The sequence below is a fragment of the Salarias fasciatus genome, chromosome 18 (genome assembly GCF_902148845.1).
Source record: "Salarias fasciatus chromosome 18, fSalaFa1.1, whole genome shotgun sequence".
NCBI lineage: Eukaryota > Metazoa > Chordata > Actinopteri > Blenniiformes > Blenniidae > Salarias > Salarias fasciatus.
The window spans coordinates 6,232,147-6,249,648 of record NC_043762.1 but is presented as its reverse complement, the minus strand read 5'-3'; the positions used below and the strand labels follow the sequence as shown (position 1 = coordinate 6,249,648).

Genomic DNA, 17,502 nt, shown 5'->3' with positions numbered 1-17,502 from the left:
ATAATCGGCCGATATTTGATTTTTTTTTTTTTTTTTTTTTTTTTTTTTACATGTATACATGTGGATTCGCAGATTTATTTTTTTCCTGGCATGATTTACAGACAGGCATCCACGGGCAGCTCTGTGTTGCCAGAAGACCCTGCAGTGCACATGCTAGGTTAAAAGCACCAAACACTTTTTGTTCATTTTAAAGTATGTTGCGTAAAGTTGAACAAAGCTGTTTTATTTTTTTTACTGTTCAATAAATATTTCTTATTTTAAGCTTGAGACCTGTAATATTTGTTATCATTGTGTCACTTTTTGATGTAAATTTAGGGACCAAAAGCAGCATTGGCCCCAAATATCGGCTCAAGAAAATCGTCAGTCCATAATCGGCCATCGGATAAGTGTGATGGGAAAAAAACCGGTATCGGCATGGGCCCTAAAAAAATCCATATCGGTCTATCCCTCAGTAGAACCAGCAGGACGGAACTCCAAGGAAAGGCTTTCTGAGTCCACCGACACCCTGAGACCACCAAAACCCTGGTTCCAACGACACCCTTAGACCATCCACACTCTGTGACCATGACACCCTGAGACCACCAAAACCCTGAGACCACCGACACCCTGAGACCATCCACACCCTGAGACCAGCGACACCTGGAGTACACCAATATACCCACGTTTCACATTCACTGAGTCGACCAGAGAGACAGTGAAACTGCACGGTAGAATTGTGCATTAGACTCAACCAAGTCTAAATCCAGTCCAAACCCTGGTCAACATCCAGTATAAAACCAGGTCTTAATCCCGTCTGAAATTCATGATTTGACCAGAGACACCATAACACTGCTCAGTTTAATCCAGTAAAAAGCTTCAGCTGTGAGAAAAGTGATTTTTTTTTTCCTCCCGCGATTCTTAAAGGAATCCAAATCAAAGAGTCTTCCTCCACAGTGACGCTCTGCTGCGTCTAATGTTGATTTTTTGCTGCAGAAGTCCGGTCATGTTTTACAGTGTGCTGCATCTGCGCGACTGTTTGCCTTCGGTGGGTATTGAACCGGCGACCGTCGGTGCACGGCGCCGGTTAGCATCAAGCGCTCGCTCGGATCCATGAAGTTCCCTTTGATTTGAGGATTAGCTGCAGAAGATAAAGCCGTAAACACAACAATGACATATTATCACCCGCCGTTTTTTTTTTCCTTAGCTAATCTGTTAGCAAACAACCGTCTAATTACACAGGCGGCGGCTCCACGCCGACATTATGATTGAGCGCCGCTCCTCTCCGGCCGGCGTGCAGCAACACCGAGCTCCTCTGGGAAATATGTGGCTCTTAAGCTGCTAAACGCTTCATTATTAGTTAGCAGCTCGGAGTGGGAGTCTGCTGCTTGACGGCGGGCAGGTGGAGGAGACGGCGCCTGCTGCGGCGGTCAAAGACAACGAGAGCAGAGGGACGAGGAGACGGGAGAGGGAGGGAGGGACGAGGAGACGGCTGGAAGACAGGAGACTTAGACCAGAACCAGTTATAATGATTATACCAGTTCTGAGTGAAGATTCTTCTGACTGTAAAAGTGACTTCAAAGCAGTAAATGAAGGAGCTGAAATGTTTTGGTTCTCAGGAAACACTGTAGAAATCAGAAGCGGTATCAGGACAGTTAACGGTTCCCCGATCCGGTTCTGTGGTCTAATGTTGATCAACATGAACATGATTCAATGTGCTGAATGATCTCCGGTGGAACCGACTGATCACTGCTCTCTCTTTGATTTGGAAGAGGCGGTGATTGATGAGGTGATTGATGAACTGATGACGGTTTGTTATCAGTGTCTTATGATCCTGGACTGTTTAAAGGCTGATTGTTGCGATTAGAGCCGTCCTCTGGCAGATCGGTGTTCTCAGGGGGACTCTCGGGTCTGGACGCTTCCTCGCCGTGTTTTGGGTTCAGACTCTGGCTTGTCTTCATTTGTCCTCCCACTCTGTCTGTTCCTGAAACCCCGGCGCTGGCTCTTCCAGCGGGATCTGCTCAGACTCCCAGTTCCTCTTTCTCTCGACATAATTGCTTTCTTGCTCTCGTTCCTATTTTTTGCCGAGGCCGTCTCGGGGTGATTTATTTTAAAAAGTAACGACCGCACCCCCAACCCCCCCCCCCCTCACCCTCGGTGAAGCCGTAAACAGCGTCATGTTTTCATCCTGACGAGACGGACGGCTGCAGGTCCAAAGACAAGACGAAAATATCTCTCTTAGGGTCAGGTGACCAAGACTTTATTGAGCTATTCAGGGAACAGAGAAGAACTAGTTTCAGTCAAACAACTTGGACTCAATATGTCCTCTGAAAGACCAATACCATCTGATGAACGATCAATATGACCCGATGAAATCATCCGATGAATGATCCATTGATGAACGATCAATATCTGATGATGTACACAGACTGAAACTTATGTTATCTCTATTTCTATTGTTGAAGTTAACATATCAAATCTCACAATATATAATGAAATCAAGATATATTGATATATCGTGACACCAAGGAACATTGATATGTTAATATATGCCAATATGATCATGCAATGATGTTGCCATTAAAGTCCACATATTTGGATTTTTGGGTGTTTCGATGCTTTGAGGAAATCAGACTTATTTCAATAATTAGTCTGATGTTAACCAATCTCCACTGATTGATATTTTACACTATGGGATTTACTCCTTCGGAATGCAAAACAACAGAATTTTAAACATGCATTTCAAAACACGATTAATCATGATCTACTGTGGGAGTTCTGTGATTCATTTCGATTAAGAGATGCCGTCTTTTGACAGCCGTCGAGGGGCTTTTCTTCAGCTGTGCACCACGAAGCCAGATATTTTTATTGATGTGTTCTGTATGGTCAATGATGAGAGTGTATTGTTCTCTGCAGCACCACCTTGTGGACCAACAGGAGAGCTTCACCGATTCCAGTGCTTCTGCTGTTTCCATGGAAACGGAGACATCGAGTGTTGTTGTATGAATACGGAACTTCTCTGAGACAGAAACGTGAAAACGATGCGTTGGTGTGGAGCGGGTTGGGGGAGAGAGGCTGGATGCTAATGGTAGCATGCTAATGGCGGCGTGCTAGCGGCGGGTTCTGCCGGTTCCATTGTGATGCAAACGGCGGCCGTTCCGGCCAACGTGAACAAAGACGAGAGAGAGAAGCAGGACAGCTGCTGACGTGCACGGGCGTGCACGGGCAGGCCAACAATCAGCAGCCAACGGCGGATTTCTGTCCGCAGTCCATCAGTCGGGGTCAAAGGTCGGCTCAACCTCCACCGGACTCAGGAACGCCGTTCAAACCGTCTCAGACTGATCGGACACCAGAACACTCAAAGTGCAGGAAACTCCGAGAGAATCTGCTGACAGACGTCCGCCAGACGGATTTCAATCGTCCTGAGTTCACAAAACTGACGCGAAATCAGACGAAACAGCAGAGAACTGAGCACAGTAATACCCATGATGCATTGTGACAATGACCCATAGCGGCTCCTACTTTATTTCCCCAATCAGAAAGCCGGCCCGCTTGGCGCCTCAGTCTCTCTGATGAAAAGATAAAGGTGCGGCTGGGAGCAGTGCAGACAGAAGAAGCGTTGTTGTTCTGGTTGTTGCTGTGGCTGTGGTTGTTGTTGTTGTGGTTGTGTTTGTGCGTTCCCATCCAAACCTCCAAACATAAACCCCTGCCTCCAGCCTTGAAAAGCTGTAGCTCTCTTCTTTCACTTCCTGGTTGGTCCGGGCGTTGGTGCGGTGTCCCTTAGTTACGGCCGAGGAACCGCAGCAGCTCAGCGCGCTAAAAGCTCCGGACGTTCCACTGGAACCAACAAGAGCATCAATAATTCATCCTCACGGGGAGCATTATCTAACGGCCCTATCAAACTTTAACGCTGCTGGGTGACAACGTGGAGGCAGCGGGGAGGACGACACGCCAGGCGGCGGCGAGATCCACCAACACGCTAACGGGTCTGTGTGTGTGTGTGTGTGTGTGTGTGTGTGTGTGTGTGTCAGGACAGTGAAATCCCTCTGAGCCCAGATCGATGGCTTCCAGCTCTGCTGTAATTAAAAGGTCCTCAAAGAGAAACACCGTTCAACACCTGAGACCCGAAATCCAGCAGGACTCTGCTGAACCTGCTGCTCGGACCGGCTACAGCGAAACAGGCCAAGCTCTCTCTGCAGACGACTTCAATCTGCTAGAAAAACACTAAAAACAGAAAAACACTCCACAAATCCAGACTCTCAGGTCTACGAGAAGCTTTTTTAAACGTTGAACGCATCAATTACTGCAGAGTCTGTGAGCTTTAGATTCTGGTTTCAGGACGCAGAGAGAGAATGTGCTCATAAACAAACCGGCCTAATCTGTGAGGAAGGTCACGATCAGATGCTGAGAGCTGCTTTAAATCGAAGCGCAGAATAAAACACTCCTTCATCCGAGAGAGAGAGAGAGAGAGAGGAACCTGAGCTTGTTTTTCGTCTCCTTAACAACAAAGAAAAGTAATTATTTGTTCTCTTAAGTACATCTGATGCTTGAATATGCTCTGCTGAGAACTGACAGAATGCTTATGAGTCTCCTAATTAAAACTCAGCAGTGGAGTGATTAGCAATCACAACTCCACTCTTCAAATATCAAGATCTGATTTGGTTGGCTGATCAACAGCGAGCGAGCGAGCGCCCCACACACACACACACACACACACACAGTGTGAAGGAGGCTTTTGAAAGGCAGGAAATCAGCCCAGGAAACGGCCTCGGATGAATTTTCTACATGGCTTTTTTTTTTTTTTTTCTTCTATTCTGACGTCTGCGCGGCGCCGCGTCCCTCCGTCGGCGTGCCGCGATGCTAAAACGGATTACACACATTTTGGGGGATTTTACAGGATAATTCATCGCTCCGTGATGGAGGGAACATCGACAATGTCAGCGGTGGCAGGCGGAGAAACGAAAGCTGGGAGCTGCTCCCCGGTCGCCGTGCACGGAGCAAGATGGCCGCCCGCGCCGACACGTTGTGTTAGCTCGCCGGGCAGCAAGGAAATAGATTCTCTTTAACCAGAGGCTCCACCGCCACTCCTGAACCAGGAGAACCTGGACCGCTAACGCAGAAGAACCTGGACCGCTAACGGACGAGAACCTGAAAGACTAACTGAGGAGAACCTGGACCGCTAGTTAGCAGTGTGAGCACTGACAGACAGCAGCTCTACAACACACACACACACACACACACACACACACACCGTGGAGTGTTTCACTGGGGCTTCCTGCAGCCAGGCGGACCCCGGGTGTCATATTTCATTCCTCTCTTTAATGCGCTGAGCGCCGGACGCGCCGTTCCTCCGCCGCTCACGTGAAAACACTCGACAGAGGAACCGGAGCTGTCCGTCAGGCCGAGGCGCCGCGGTTCGCTCACTCAGAGAAGAATGAGGAGTGTGTACCTGCTCAGTGAAAGAAGACATGGTCAACAACTGCAGCGGCATCGAACCCCCATTTTACACCAGACGCCGCAAAATGGGCGTTACACACGAGGGGGATGACAGATGTTGTGCATCTGGAATGTTTTGGCATTTGCTCGTACCAATCCCACAAACGCAAAATGAAGTGAGAAAAACTGGATTTTCCCTGAAAAAAGAGAAAACGTCTGCAATACAATAATAAATATAAAACTATCTGCTCCAGTGTGAAACAAAAGTTAAAAGTCAAGCTGACTTTAAACAATAAAGGTTTGATGATGTTTAGTTTTCTTCATCATTTAAACTCACTGAATGTCTATCAGCATTAAAACAGTCTGTTTTGGACTCCTCGACCTCTGATTTCCAGGGTGATGAAGTATTACTGAGGAAGTGGAAGACGGACGAGCCGTCAGCTGCTCCTCGTGCCGACACGACACCGTACGCCTTTAATCTGCACTCTTCCTCTGACCTCTGACCTCCGGGGCGACGGGACCAAATAAAGAACGCTATCAGCGAGTGGCGGAGACTCCCAGAATCCCCCGGTGCTGATGCAGCGAGTGGCGGCGGCGGCGGCGGCGGCGGCGGGCAGACCGCAGGTCAACACTAATCTCCTGATAGATGGAGCCTGAAGACACATCCATCACTCGGCAACGGCGGCGGAGACGCCTCACACACACCCGGCCGAGCAGCGGCGTTTACACACAGCAATGAATTCTCCTGGAGGCTCTGAGAGGCGTTCAAGGACAGTTCAGACCGTCCGTCATCTGTGATTCTGCTGATCCCGCAGATCGTGCATATGCAGATAACATGTCGCGTGTTTAAGGAGTAGCTAGCAGCTAACACAAACATTGATTAGCGCTCTTGCCTCACAGCAAGAAGGTCCTGGGTTCAAATACCAGTGGGGGGCCTGGGGCCTTTCTGTGTGCAGTTTGCATGTTCTCTCCATGTGTCTGAGGATTCCCTCTAGACACTCCGGCTTCCTCCCACGGTGCAAAACATGTGTGTGACGATAATTAGCTCTGAACTGCTCCTAAGAGAGAGTGGTTGTTAGTCTATATGAGTTAGCTTGCGACAGACTGGCGACCTTTTCCAGGGTGGACCCCACCCTCACCCTCGCGCTTGCCCTTGTCAATCCCTCGTCCACAGCAGCTGGGATTGGCTCCAGGCCCCCCCCCCCCCCCCCCCCCCCCCCCCCGACCCTGAGAAGGACCAAGGTAATGGATGGATGGATGTTTCATAACGTGGCGTCATCGGCATACAGCAGCGACATCAACGTCGACATCATTTAACCTTAGAAGGTCATTCACCGTGAGGCATTCAAGGACATCTCGAAGTCCTCGTTCGTTACTGTGATGATCCCGGTGAGGCGTTCAAGGGCACACCGAAACATTTACATACAACATGTAATGGAAAGAAAACACAAGGTAGCTAGCAGCTCGCACGAGCTAAAGGACTCAACACTAACAGACACTTAGCACCAGAAGCTCGTCCATCAGACACTCGTCAATTCAAATAATGTCTCACCTTTGGTTAATTAAGAAATGATAGCAGCTAACACAGACGAACAAGTTAAATTTACAAAGGGCATTTGTTGATGTATTCGTCTTCATTTAATACACTGAAATCGTTTGCAAATACCAGCAACAAGCAATAATTTAAAATTCACTTAATTTACATATTCAGGGTTTTCATGTTCATATTGCACTGCTGTTACAGAAAAGCTAGCAGCGAGCATACAACATAAAAATAGAAAGACTTTAAATTTACTTTATCTGAACATACAAAATCTGAGACTTGAGCGAGAGCAGATTCGATAACAGCATTCGAAGTGGAGTTTTATTTTCCTATGAATCCATTTTGTTTGGTCATTCTCAGTATTTTCTCACAGAAAAACCTCCATGGAGAATTTTCACATTAATTCAGTGTCTTTTAGCACGAGCAGGGAGGCCACCATCTGTGAGACGTTCAAGGACAATTCAGCACATCCGTTATGCGTAATTCTGGAGTCTTGCTCACAGACGACCACTGAAATCTGCTTCATTTTGAGAATTTGAGAGTTTAAATCAGCATCTGACCCAACAATAGGTTTTTTTTTTTTTCTTAGAATGGGATGTTAAAAGGTTATAAAGCTCAACAACGAGGTGTTTTATACAAGCAGCAGGAACTGTGTCTGCCTGCGCATGAAATTAAAAGCTCTTTACAGCTTCTGGGTCAATTAGCATTAGCAGCTTGTTTGGTAGCGGCAGGAGTGAATGCTTCGTCTGAGAGGCGTTCAAGGACCATTCAGAGTGTATGCCATCAATCATTCTGGAGAGGCGTTCGAGGACAGTTCGTAACATCTGTCAGAAAAACCCGGTAAAATAACTGCAGTCCTCACGCCGACGAGCAGCTTCCAGTCGGTTTAAAAGTAGAGAAAAAGCCTCCGCCGGGAATATTTACAGTGCTTCAGTGTCAATTAGCGTTAGCAATTTGTTTAGCAGCAGCTTGTTTAGGAGTGAGTGCATCGTCTGAGAGGCGTTCAAGGACAATTCTAAACATGGGCCATCTGCTCTTAAGAAAAGCTAAAGGCAGTGTGTGCGATCGTCCTCATTCTGTGATAAACGGAGAAAAATGCTCACAGGAAACTGCGTCGTGGCTCCAGCTCTAAAACATGGAAACAATGACGCCTCGGTGCTGAAAGTACACCCGCGGCTCCTGTTGTTACGTGGTTAAACGCCACGATGCTGTGCACAAGCGCCATCGGGTTTCGCTATTGTTTAGCATTAGCAGTGAGAACGCGGTCTGAGAGGCGTTCGAGGACAGTTTAGAGTGTCAGACGTCTCACATTCTGGAGTGACGTTCAAGGACAATTCAGAACGGGAAGCTGCACTTTGTACACCGAGTTGGCGCGCCGACGCTTGACTAAAAGCAGTGTTTCTTGTATTTTCAGCGTGTGAATTAGCATTAACAGGTTTGCTTTTCGGAACGGCTTGGCTTTTATGTCTTCCTTTTTTGTACCAAATTCGAGACGTCCATTTTTCCAGTCATCCATACGTCCGTCCCTTCATGCGTTTATCCAGAAGTCCATCCATCCATCAGTGATTCAATCAGTGATTTAATCCATTCATCCCATTCAGGAGCTCGTCGAGGACTCACCGGGCTCGTCTGGGGTCTCATCGAGGACTCGTCAGGGGCTCGTATTGAGCTCGCCAGCTAATTGTATCAAGCTCTTTGGGGGAACTTGTCGGAGACCCATACCGGGCCCGTCGGGACTCGGTGACGACTTGTATAGAGCTCATCGGGAGGTCGTGTGAGGCTCATGGAGAGGAGGTGCGGGGCTCATGGGGGTTTACTGTGGGTACTGTCTGTACACATCAGGTTGGGCGTCGCTGATTTCCAGCGTCTCTCGGTAAACTCTCCTCAGAAGACCCGATGGCACGCCTCCCTCTGCAGCAGCTCCTGAATAAATCCAGCAGGCTCGGCACACCGCAGCGTGACTTCCACTCCGCTCACACTTTTCTCTTGACTCGACAAACTTCCCACAGTTGCCATCGCTGCCGCTGCCCTCTCCTCCCACACAAAGCCTCACCACGCAGCCATTGTTGGGAACACAATAAGTCACCAACAGGAGAGGAGCCGTGCAGGCACGGAGAGCGGCTTCAGCAGCAAACCAGCTTCACACCATTTATGAGAGGAAGCGGCTCCACATACCTTCACAACAGCGTGACAACGCGTCAAGGTACAGAGACTCCTCAGACGATCAAATGAAACCTGTAGAATCTCAAACATTTACTCCAGAGACAGAGGCAGCATTCAGTCATCAGAGGGAACGTCTGATGAGGCAAATTCAAACAAATCAATCAGAAAATCCTGCAAATGCCACAAAATTGAGTTAAAATGTGCAGAATCGGTTTGTTCCAGACTCGTGGTAAAGATCTGCTTTCAAACGACAACATCCAGGAGAGAAATGCAGCCAACAGGCGGAAAGCAAGAGTGGAAACCATCCGGGAACAACATCCTTTAAATGTGACAAATAGGAGGAACAGCTCTACTGCCTGAGTCAGAATGGTGACACACACACAAACACACACATACACACAGACACAATTATGAATGTAAAATGAACGAAGCTTTGCGAGGCGTTCAGGTACCAGGCTCAGTGAATGTAACTCGGAGTTCTGTAAACAAATGACGACAAAAACTCCACAAGTTTTAGACCTCGAGGTGAAATAAAACTCAGCGTGTCTCACTGACGCTCAAATCAGTGTCTTTATTTGTTTAACTCCTCCTCCTCCTCCTTTTTGATTGTTTAGAATTTATAGTGGTGTAGTTTTGGTATGTTTCAATTATAGAAAACATTGTTTTTGTTTCCTTTATTTTAACAAATTTGAAAGTGAATGGATGCATGGAAAATGAAAATAATACAGAAAATAGATAAATGAAACAGAGAAAATTCAGAAAAACTTCATGAAGATGATCTGTTGCTTCACATGAGAATCAACTTTATCGAGAGATGCAACCTCATATGAAATTTTCTCTGTCGGTATTTTTTCTAAACTCAGTCCTGAACCTGAACGCCTCCTTTTGGGACAAATATGAAGGCTTCGAACATTTTTCTCCCAATGAGAACCCTGAATCCAAAACTAGAACCCTGAAGCCTGAACCTAAAATTGAACCTCAACCTTGAAATCCAAGACTAGAGCCAAAAACCCTGAACCAAAACCCTAAACCTTGAAACCAAAACTCTTAACCCTGAATCTGAACCAAGAACCTGAAACTTTCAACACTTAATCTAAGACCCTAAACTCAACAAATGGAACCCTAAATCCAAACCGCTAACCCTAAACCCTGAACTGAGTACCCTAAACCCTTACTCTGATCCTGAACCCTGACCCTCCTGCTGTTGAGACCTTTAAGTCCTTTTGTTCAGTCGAACTGGATCCAAACACGGGGTTCTGGTTCTGCGTTCTGAACTCTCCGGATCTGTTTCTAACGATAATGCTGAATCGAAGTCCTGCTCGGATCTTGAACCTGAGCCACAAACGATCATCTCTGCTGGGTTCAACGTGACACCTGACAGTATCTGGTGACTCTGCGCAGCAGGAAGCCGTTTTCGGGGACGGTTGGGGTCACGGGGTCGTTGGGATCCTGTAGGACCAGAAGGATCAATAAAACCAGCTCCGTTAGTCCGGGTTCTTCTCACGCAGCCGAAGCAGGAACTGAGCTAGACAGCTGTCAGAGCGGCGGCCTGAGTGAAGACGGCAGGTGAGCCGCTGCTCGTCAACCCCACCACCAGCCCCCCTCATCCACCCCCCCAAACCCACCACCTCCACCCCCGGAACAACGCGCTACTTCCTGCCTTCCCCAAAGCCCCAAAGCCCCAAAGCCCCGCGGTCCTCCAGACCCTGGACTGTAACCCAAACTGATAAACGTAGATTGACGTGATGATCATGATCTCTAGTCTTTTAACCATCTGTCAGCGAGCGCCTGCTCTTCCTCACCGCTCCATGTCTGACCTCTGACCTCCAGACAGTTTCTAACTCTTTCTTCGTGCGTCTGCGTCTTCTGACTCGTACTAATGGAGTTCCTAATTCTGCTTTTCAACTGCATTGAGCTCCACATGACGCCCTCCCACTGAAGAGGTTGGATTGCTGGATCCGGATCGAGACTGGCCGATCCTGGGGCTCCAGGGTTCGCCTGAAAGATCCTGACCTGAGTTCAGGGGAGCGTTCAAACATCCAGAAAGTCCTGATTTGGTCTAAAATCCAGATTTTACAGGGCTGGTGTGAAAGGGCCCTGAGTTTACAAACCAGATTTAGAACTGGTTTAAAGAACAAAGACCAGTCTGTTCTCCAGGACGTCACACGTCTTTCAGTCCAGAACCAAGTTGAAACCAGTGTGAACGTGTTGAAAATCAGTCTCCAACAGGCTGATGCCCCCAAAAAACAGGTCAAAACCAGTTCAAGACCAGTTTAAGCCCACTCCAGATTTAGATCCACCAGACATCAAAAAGATCCAGATTCAGTCCAGAATGGAACCGGAGTGAATCCAGACTCGGCGTTCTGCCTCTTTCGCCCCTCTGGAGCAGGTCTGTCGGCGTCCCGCCCCCCCCCCAGGAGGAGTTCTGCCCCCCCGGCGAGCCTCCGGTGACATTTCCCGGCCGATCTGAGGCAGAACCCTCCGACCTGCTGCCCTTTCTTCTCATCTCCTTCCAGCGCTCCTCCCGCCCACACGACGCTCCGTCCAGGAAGATCCATCAAAATAAAGCGTCTCGCTTCGCATTCTTCCTCCGACAAACAACAGCTGCACACAACTGGAAATAAATATTATCTCTGCCTGGAAAAACAATCAGACACGGCGAGGCGCCTCGCGGCCAGGAATTACAGCGCAGACACATTTAATGATCCGGGTTTCACAAGTTCTCCAGCGTTCTCCGACTTCTGTCTGCCTCAAAGCTCAAAGAACAAACACGAGACGAGGAGGAACCTCACGGACGATCCGCCGCTTCTCCGCTTAGTTCCTGTCAGACGAAGGAAAGTAGCTGAATGGCTCGTCAACGTCTGATTTCATCTGAAACAGCATCGAAAACTGTGGAAAACTCTACAACCATCAGCTTAAATATATGTAAGACCCAAACCAGAAGAAAACCACTCTTAATGTTAAAGTCACTGGAATGTGAGGCTAAAGTGTGTCAACATATAGGAGTCCTAACCGAGGGTAAAACCAGCTCAAAACCACAAGTAAACCAGTCCGAAACTCCTCAAACCGAAAAGAAAAAGGTCTAAAACTGACTGGTTTTGACGTCGGAGAGACGTTTAAAAGTAGCTCAACAAAAAGAGCAGGGGAACGTGGACTGGGACCAGGACCAGGAGAATCTGGACCGGGACCAGGAGCAGAGTTCCAGAAAACCAACGTTTTCCTCATTTGTTCGAAGCATTTTTTAAAACTTGTGTTTTCAGCTGCTCTGAGCGTCGACGTCGGACGAACTGCCATAAAAACACAACGAATGTTTTTCCACTCTCAGCTGAAACGTCGTGGTGTAAAACACTGCCTCTCACACACACACACACACACACTCTTTGACACACCACGGGGAGCAGTTTGGTGTTGGGTGTCTTGCTCAATGACACTTTGACGTGTATGCTGGGGAACTGGGGAATCAAACCTGCAACAATTTGCTTCTCCCACGAAGCCACAGAGAACTGGAGAAGAACTGCGGCGTCAGTCTGTAGCTAGCTCTGTAGCTAGCTCACACGGCAGCAGCGCGGAACCGGCTCTGAAGCGTTAGCATGTAGCTAGCTCCCGACGCGTGAGCATAGAGCTAGCTAACGTAGCGTTAGCATAGAGCTAGCTAACGTAGCGTTAGCATGCAGCTCTCACAGTGAGCCGATTTAAAATCTTGTGTGTCTCTCAGATGGCGTCGAACTTCATTTGTGTAAACCTCTTCCCCGGTTCTGCAGAGCGGAGACCGGTCGGTCCTGTCAGGAGCCCCCCCCCTTCTCCCCGGGGAAAGGGAGGGGGAGGAGGAGGGGGGGGGTGGCTACTCGCTGGACTGGCCCCCATTGAAATGCAGACACTTTGATATGGAAATCATCCGTTCCGAAAAGCCGCTAGAATTCACGCCGGCCTCCGAGCCGCGTGAGATGAGATGGCACTTCCTCACAAGACAGGGCGGACAAATGGGCCCGAGCGAAGGGGGGGGGGGGGGGCAGACCATTTGTGTCCCCCCCCCAACCACCACCACCACCACCACCCCTCCTCCACCCTCCTCATTCCCCGTCCCGCCACTTGTTTCCAGAAGTAACACCATGTTTTTTTCTCCCCCGCCTTTCTTCTTTTTCCTCTTTGTTTCCCACATGCTGATATTTTTCCCGACGCGGCCGCCGCTCCTCGCCGTTCTTCACGGTTCCTCTCGGTTCCTCGTCTCCCACCGGCGGATTTAACACTCTGATTGTTTCTCTGTCTGCACACGTTCACACGGACACCCCGAGTCTGCTTTATCTGCTCCGCCGAGGAGCCATTCAGGCTTTTTATCCACACACACACACACACACACACACACACACACAGTAGCCTGAGCTGTAACACATGAGGAAATGAGTCAAAGCGAAGCTCTGAAACCCTGAAAATGTCACATGGTTTGGCTCTCGGGAGGACCTCCTTCTGCTGGACGGGACTCGTCTCTCTGACAGACGTCCTCGCTTCTCCCCACCAGACCGCGGGAGCCGGGAAGACGGCCTCAACTCGTGGAAATCCACCAAAAATGCAGCAATTTCTGCTCTAAAAAAAAAAAAAAATACCGAAATCAGACAAAATGTGACGAGAGGCGCATCTAAGATCATCTAAGACAGGGATTAACAAAAACTGCAGCATTTTCTCTTTATGAAACCAGAGGAAATGAAGACAGGCTCAATTAATGTTGTCTGGGACACAGAAATCCACAGAAACTGATCCAGATGCCAAAAAAATGCAGGAATTTCTCCCCTGAAATATACTTAAAATCAGAGAAAATGTGAAGAGAGGCGCATCTAATATCATCCAGAATGCAGAAATAACCCAAAACCTGCAGGAAATCCCAAAAAATGCAACAATTTCGGCCCAAAAATACAAGAGAAAATGTGAAGACGGGCTCATTTAATCTCGTCTGGGACACAGAAATCCCAGAAAATACAAATTAACGCAAGGAAATTTTTAGGTGAATTTATAAGAACAAATTGTGAAGGCAGGTTCATCTAATATCATCCACAATACAGGAATAACACAAGAACTGCAGGGAATTGAAAAACTGCAGCATTTTCTCCTGATAAAACCACAGAACGTGAAGATGGGCTCCTCTGATGTAGTTCAGAACACAAATCCACAAAAAAAAAAAAAAAAAAGATGCAGCCATTTTCCTCTGAAATATCCTGAACTCATATAAAATTTAAAGACGGGCTCATCTATTGTCGTCCAGATGACAGAAACAATCCAAAAACTGCAGGATAAACACGAAATGCAGCAGTTTCCGAACAAAAATCCAGGGAAAATGTGAAGACGGGCTCATTTAATGTCGTCTCAGAGACAGAAATCACACAAAACTGCAGAAAATACAAATTAGGCGATTTAAAAAAAGAAAAGAGTGGATCTTAAAATCCTAAAATATTCCAAATATCTTGAGCTGTTTCACATTCAGATCCTTTAATTTGGTTCGCTCACGGGGGAAATATTTCAGTTTTAATGGAACATTTCTGCAAAAACATGAAGATTGATCCATTATACATGAAATTCTCTAAAGAGAAAAAGAAAAAAGCTGCCGGTGGCAGGAAGCAGGACAGCCTCACACCTCTTATTTTAGGGTTTGTTTTTTTGTTTTTTTTTTTTGTTTTTAAAGCAGCAGCTGATAAAAACACTTTCTCATCTCACTGATTGATCATTTTCGGTTTTAATGGTTTTAACGCGGTGGAAACTCAGCCCTCTCATCACCGCTAATTCCTCTAAAATGTCCCAAAATGCTAAAAGGAAGCCATCAAACTGGAAAAAAAAAAAAAAAAAAAAACCCCAATATCCAAACAAAAAAACATACTGGTTTGACTCGATTTACAGAAACTGGGCTCGGAAAGCTTCAAATAACCTGAAAAACGAGCCAAAATGTCCTTTTTTTTCGTCTGCTGGAGACACACGTCACTCATTTTTTAGCTCTTTTTACTCTTAAATTCCTTCAAAATATTTTTTTTAAAAATCAGAAAAGAAGAAATGAAATGAGGGATGAATTAACCGGAGCCGTTTGGGCTCGTTTCACACTCATTTACACCCAAAAATATTTAAAAATGTGACCATGAGGCCATGAATTATTAGAATTTTACACCATAAACCAGTAGGAAAGATCGAGGGTTTTTTTTTTTTTAATGCGATTCAAGCTTGATGTGATGAAGAGAAATGTGGGATTTCAGTCCTGAAGTGACGTTAATGAGCCGTTTTCTGCTCCACAGCTTCGTCTCCACGTCTCAGACCAACCAGTTTACACAAATCGTCTGCTGTGACCCACAATGCTCCAGGAAACACAAAGAGCTGAGAGGTGAATCCGCGGTGCGTTCAGGGACGGTCGGCTCCACGGCCTCCAAACGGAACCCAGCTCTCAGAACCACAGAGCCACATCAAATTAACTGGGGAAAAAAAACGCTAAATGTCATTTTTACTGACAGAAAAATCAAAAATATTGCAGAAAATATTCAAATGAATGTAAATTTAGGCTCCAATTCTTCAGAAACTCCTGGAATCCAGAACAACGGGAGGAAACCAAACGCTTCGAAAACGTGGCGATGGAGTCGCTTGCACGAGGTCCGGTTGGGGCCGAGGTGACCTCTGACCCCCCCCCCCACACACACACACACACACACACATACACACCTCCACAGGTCCCGAGTCGTTCTTATATAACGACCCCGAAAGATACGAAGTGAAGAAGTCGTCCATACCCGGCGCGCCGCTTATATAAGCTCCGGTCCCCAACTTCTACCTATAAGACTTATATAACGCCACGGCAGCATCCTGAACACACACACACACACACACATACACACACACCGGCTGAGAAGCAACATCCAGACCCTGTGTGTGTGTGTGTGTGTGTCTGTGTGTGTGTCTGTGTGTCTGTGTCTGTGTGAGAGCATCTAAGAGCTTCACGTGAGAATCAGATATGGCTCCTCCAGCCTGTAAAACTCTGAGTGTGTGTATGTGTGTGTGTGTGTGTGTGTGTGTGTGTGTGTCCCATCATCACACATGGCTGCCTCGGCTCTGTGAATTATACATGCTCTGTGAAATGATCTTATTTTATAGCCGCAGAACGGAGAGAAGTAAATGGAGACAGTAACTGACATCCAACTGGCAGCTCCTGTGGGTGGAGATCTGTGCGTGCGTGCGTGTGTGTGTGTGTGTGTGTGTGTGTGTGTGTGTGTGTGTGTGTGTGTGTGTGTGTGTGTGTGTGCTCTGCTTTAACACACCGATTATCATGAATATCTTACAAATCAAACTCCGAGGGGGCTCCTTTGTCACATTTGAAGAAGCCTGCAGGACCCCCCCCCTGACGCCCCCCTCCGCCGGGAGCCGGAGGAGCTGTGGAGGAACCTCCAGGCTCATCCAGCACTTCCAAAGTGCTGGCCGGGGCCGCGGGGGGGGGGTGGGCCGGGGGCCCGGGGGCCCGGGATCGATCCGGAACACCTCTGCGTGTGAGGGGCTACTCACCGCGGCGCGCCACGGTCCGGATCCCTGGCAGCGGAGGGGGGTCTTGAGGGGGGGGGTCCTGTGGTCCTGGGAGCTCCTCGAGGCTCCGCTTTTCAAAAAGAGGCCCCGCAAACTCACACAAAGCCGTGCACGGCGCGGCGCGGCTCGGCTCGGCTCCACTTCTTCCCTCACAGCGGCTCTCCAGCGGCGGATCCGCGCGCGTCTGGCAGCCGGCGCGTGCCGGACCGGGCCGAGAGCTCCATGCCGATCGCTTCAGGTCCGCGCCTCCTCCCGCCGGGCTCCTTCCCACCGACGGACCGCAGGAGGAAGGAGGATCACTTCAAGGAGAGCGATGCGCCCCCCAAAAATCCAACTCCGTGCGTGCGTGCGTGCGTGTGCGTCTGCGGGTGTGCACGCGGACGCGGCGGGGTGAGGACGGGTCGGGGTTCGGTTCGGGAGCGGGATCGGGACCTGGATCTGGATGCGGGCCGGTCGCGTCGGGTCTCCGCTCTTCATCCACACAGCGAGCAGACGGCGGAGCTGCAGCCGGACTGGAGGCAGCACGAGCGGAGAGGCGCCGCACCGGTGCCCGCTCTGCAGCAGCTGGCTGGGAGGGCGGAGCGCAAAGCCCGGAGCGGATCCGCACGGGCCCGGACTGGAGTCCGGCTGGACCCGGAGCCCAAACTGGAGCCGGAGCGCAGGAGCAGAAATACTTTGTTTTACTCAAATTGATTTTAAATGCCTGAACAGATGGAGATTTTAGTGTCAAGCTGTGGAAATAAGAGATTTGAAGAAAGACGCAAAAACTGTCCATCTATCCATCTATTGATCCTTTCATCGATGCATCCGTCCATCTCTCTGATCGTTCAGTTGCTCTATTCATT

The 17,502-nt window shown here is 48.5% G+C and overlaps 1 protein-coding gene across 3 annotated transcripts in view; it reads right to left on the bottom strand.

Moving 5' to 3' along the window:
- adgrl2b.1 (adhesion G protein-coupled receptor L2b, tandem duplicate 1) overlaps positions 1–17,073 on the bottom strand; it is a 99,483-nt gene extending 82,410 nt beyond the window's left edge. For 2 of the 3 annotated variants that reach the window (XM_030114532.1, XM_030114533.1), the window contains exon 1: positions 16,640–17,069. The gene's annotated coding sequence lies outside the window, so the exon portion shown is untranslated. Of the gene's footprint in view, positions 1–16,639 lie in introns of all 3 variants that reach the window. The other variant, XM_030114534.1, reaches the window with a different exon arrangement.
- Positions 17,074–17,502: the final 429 nt, after the last annotated feature.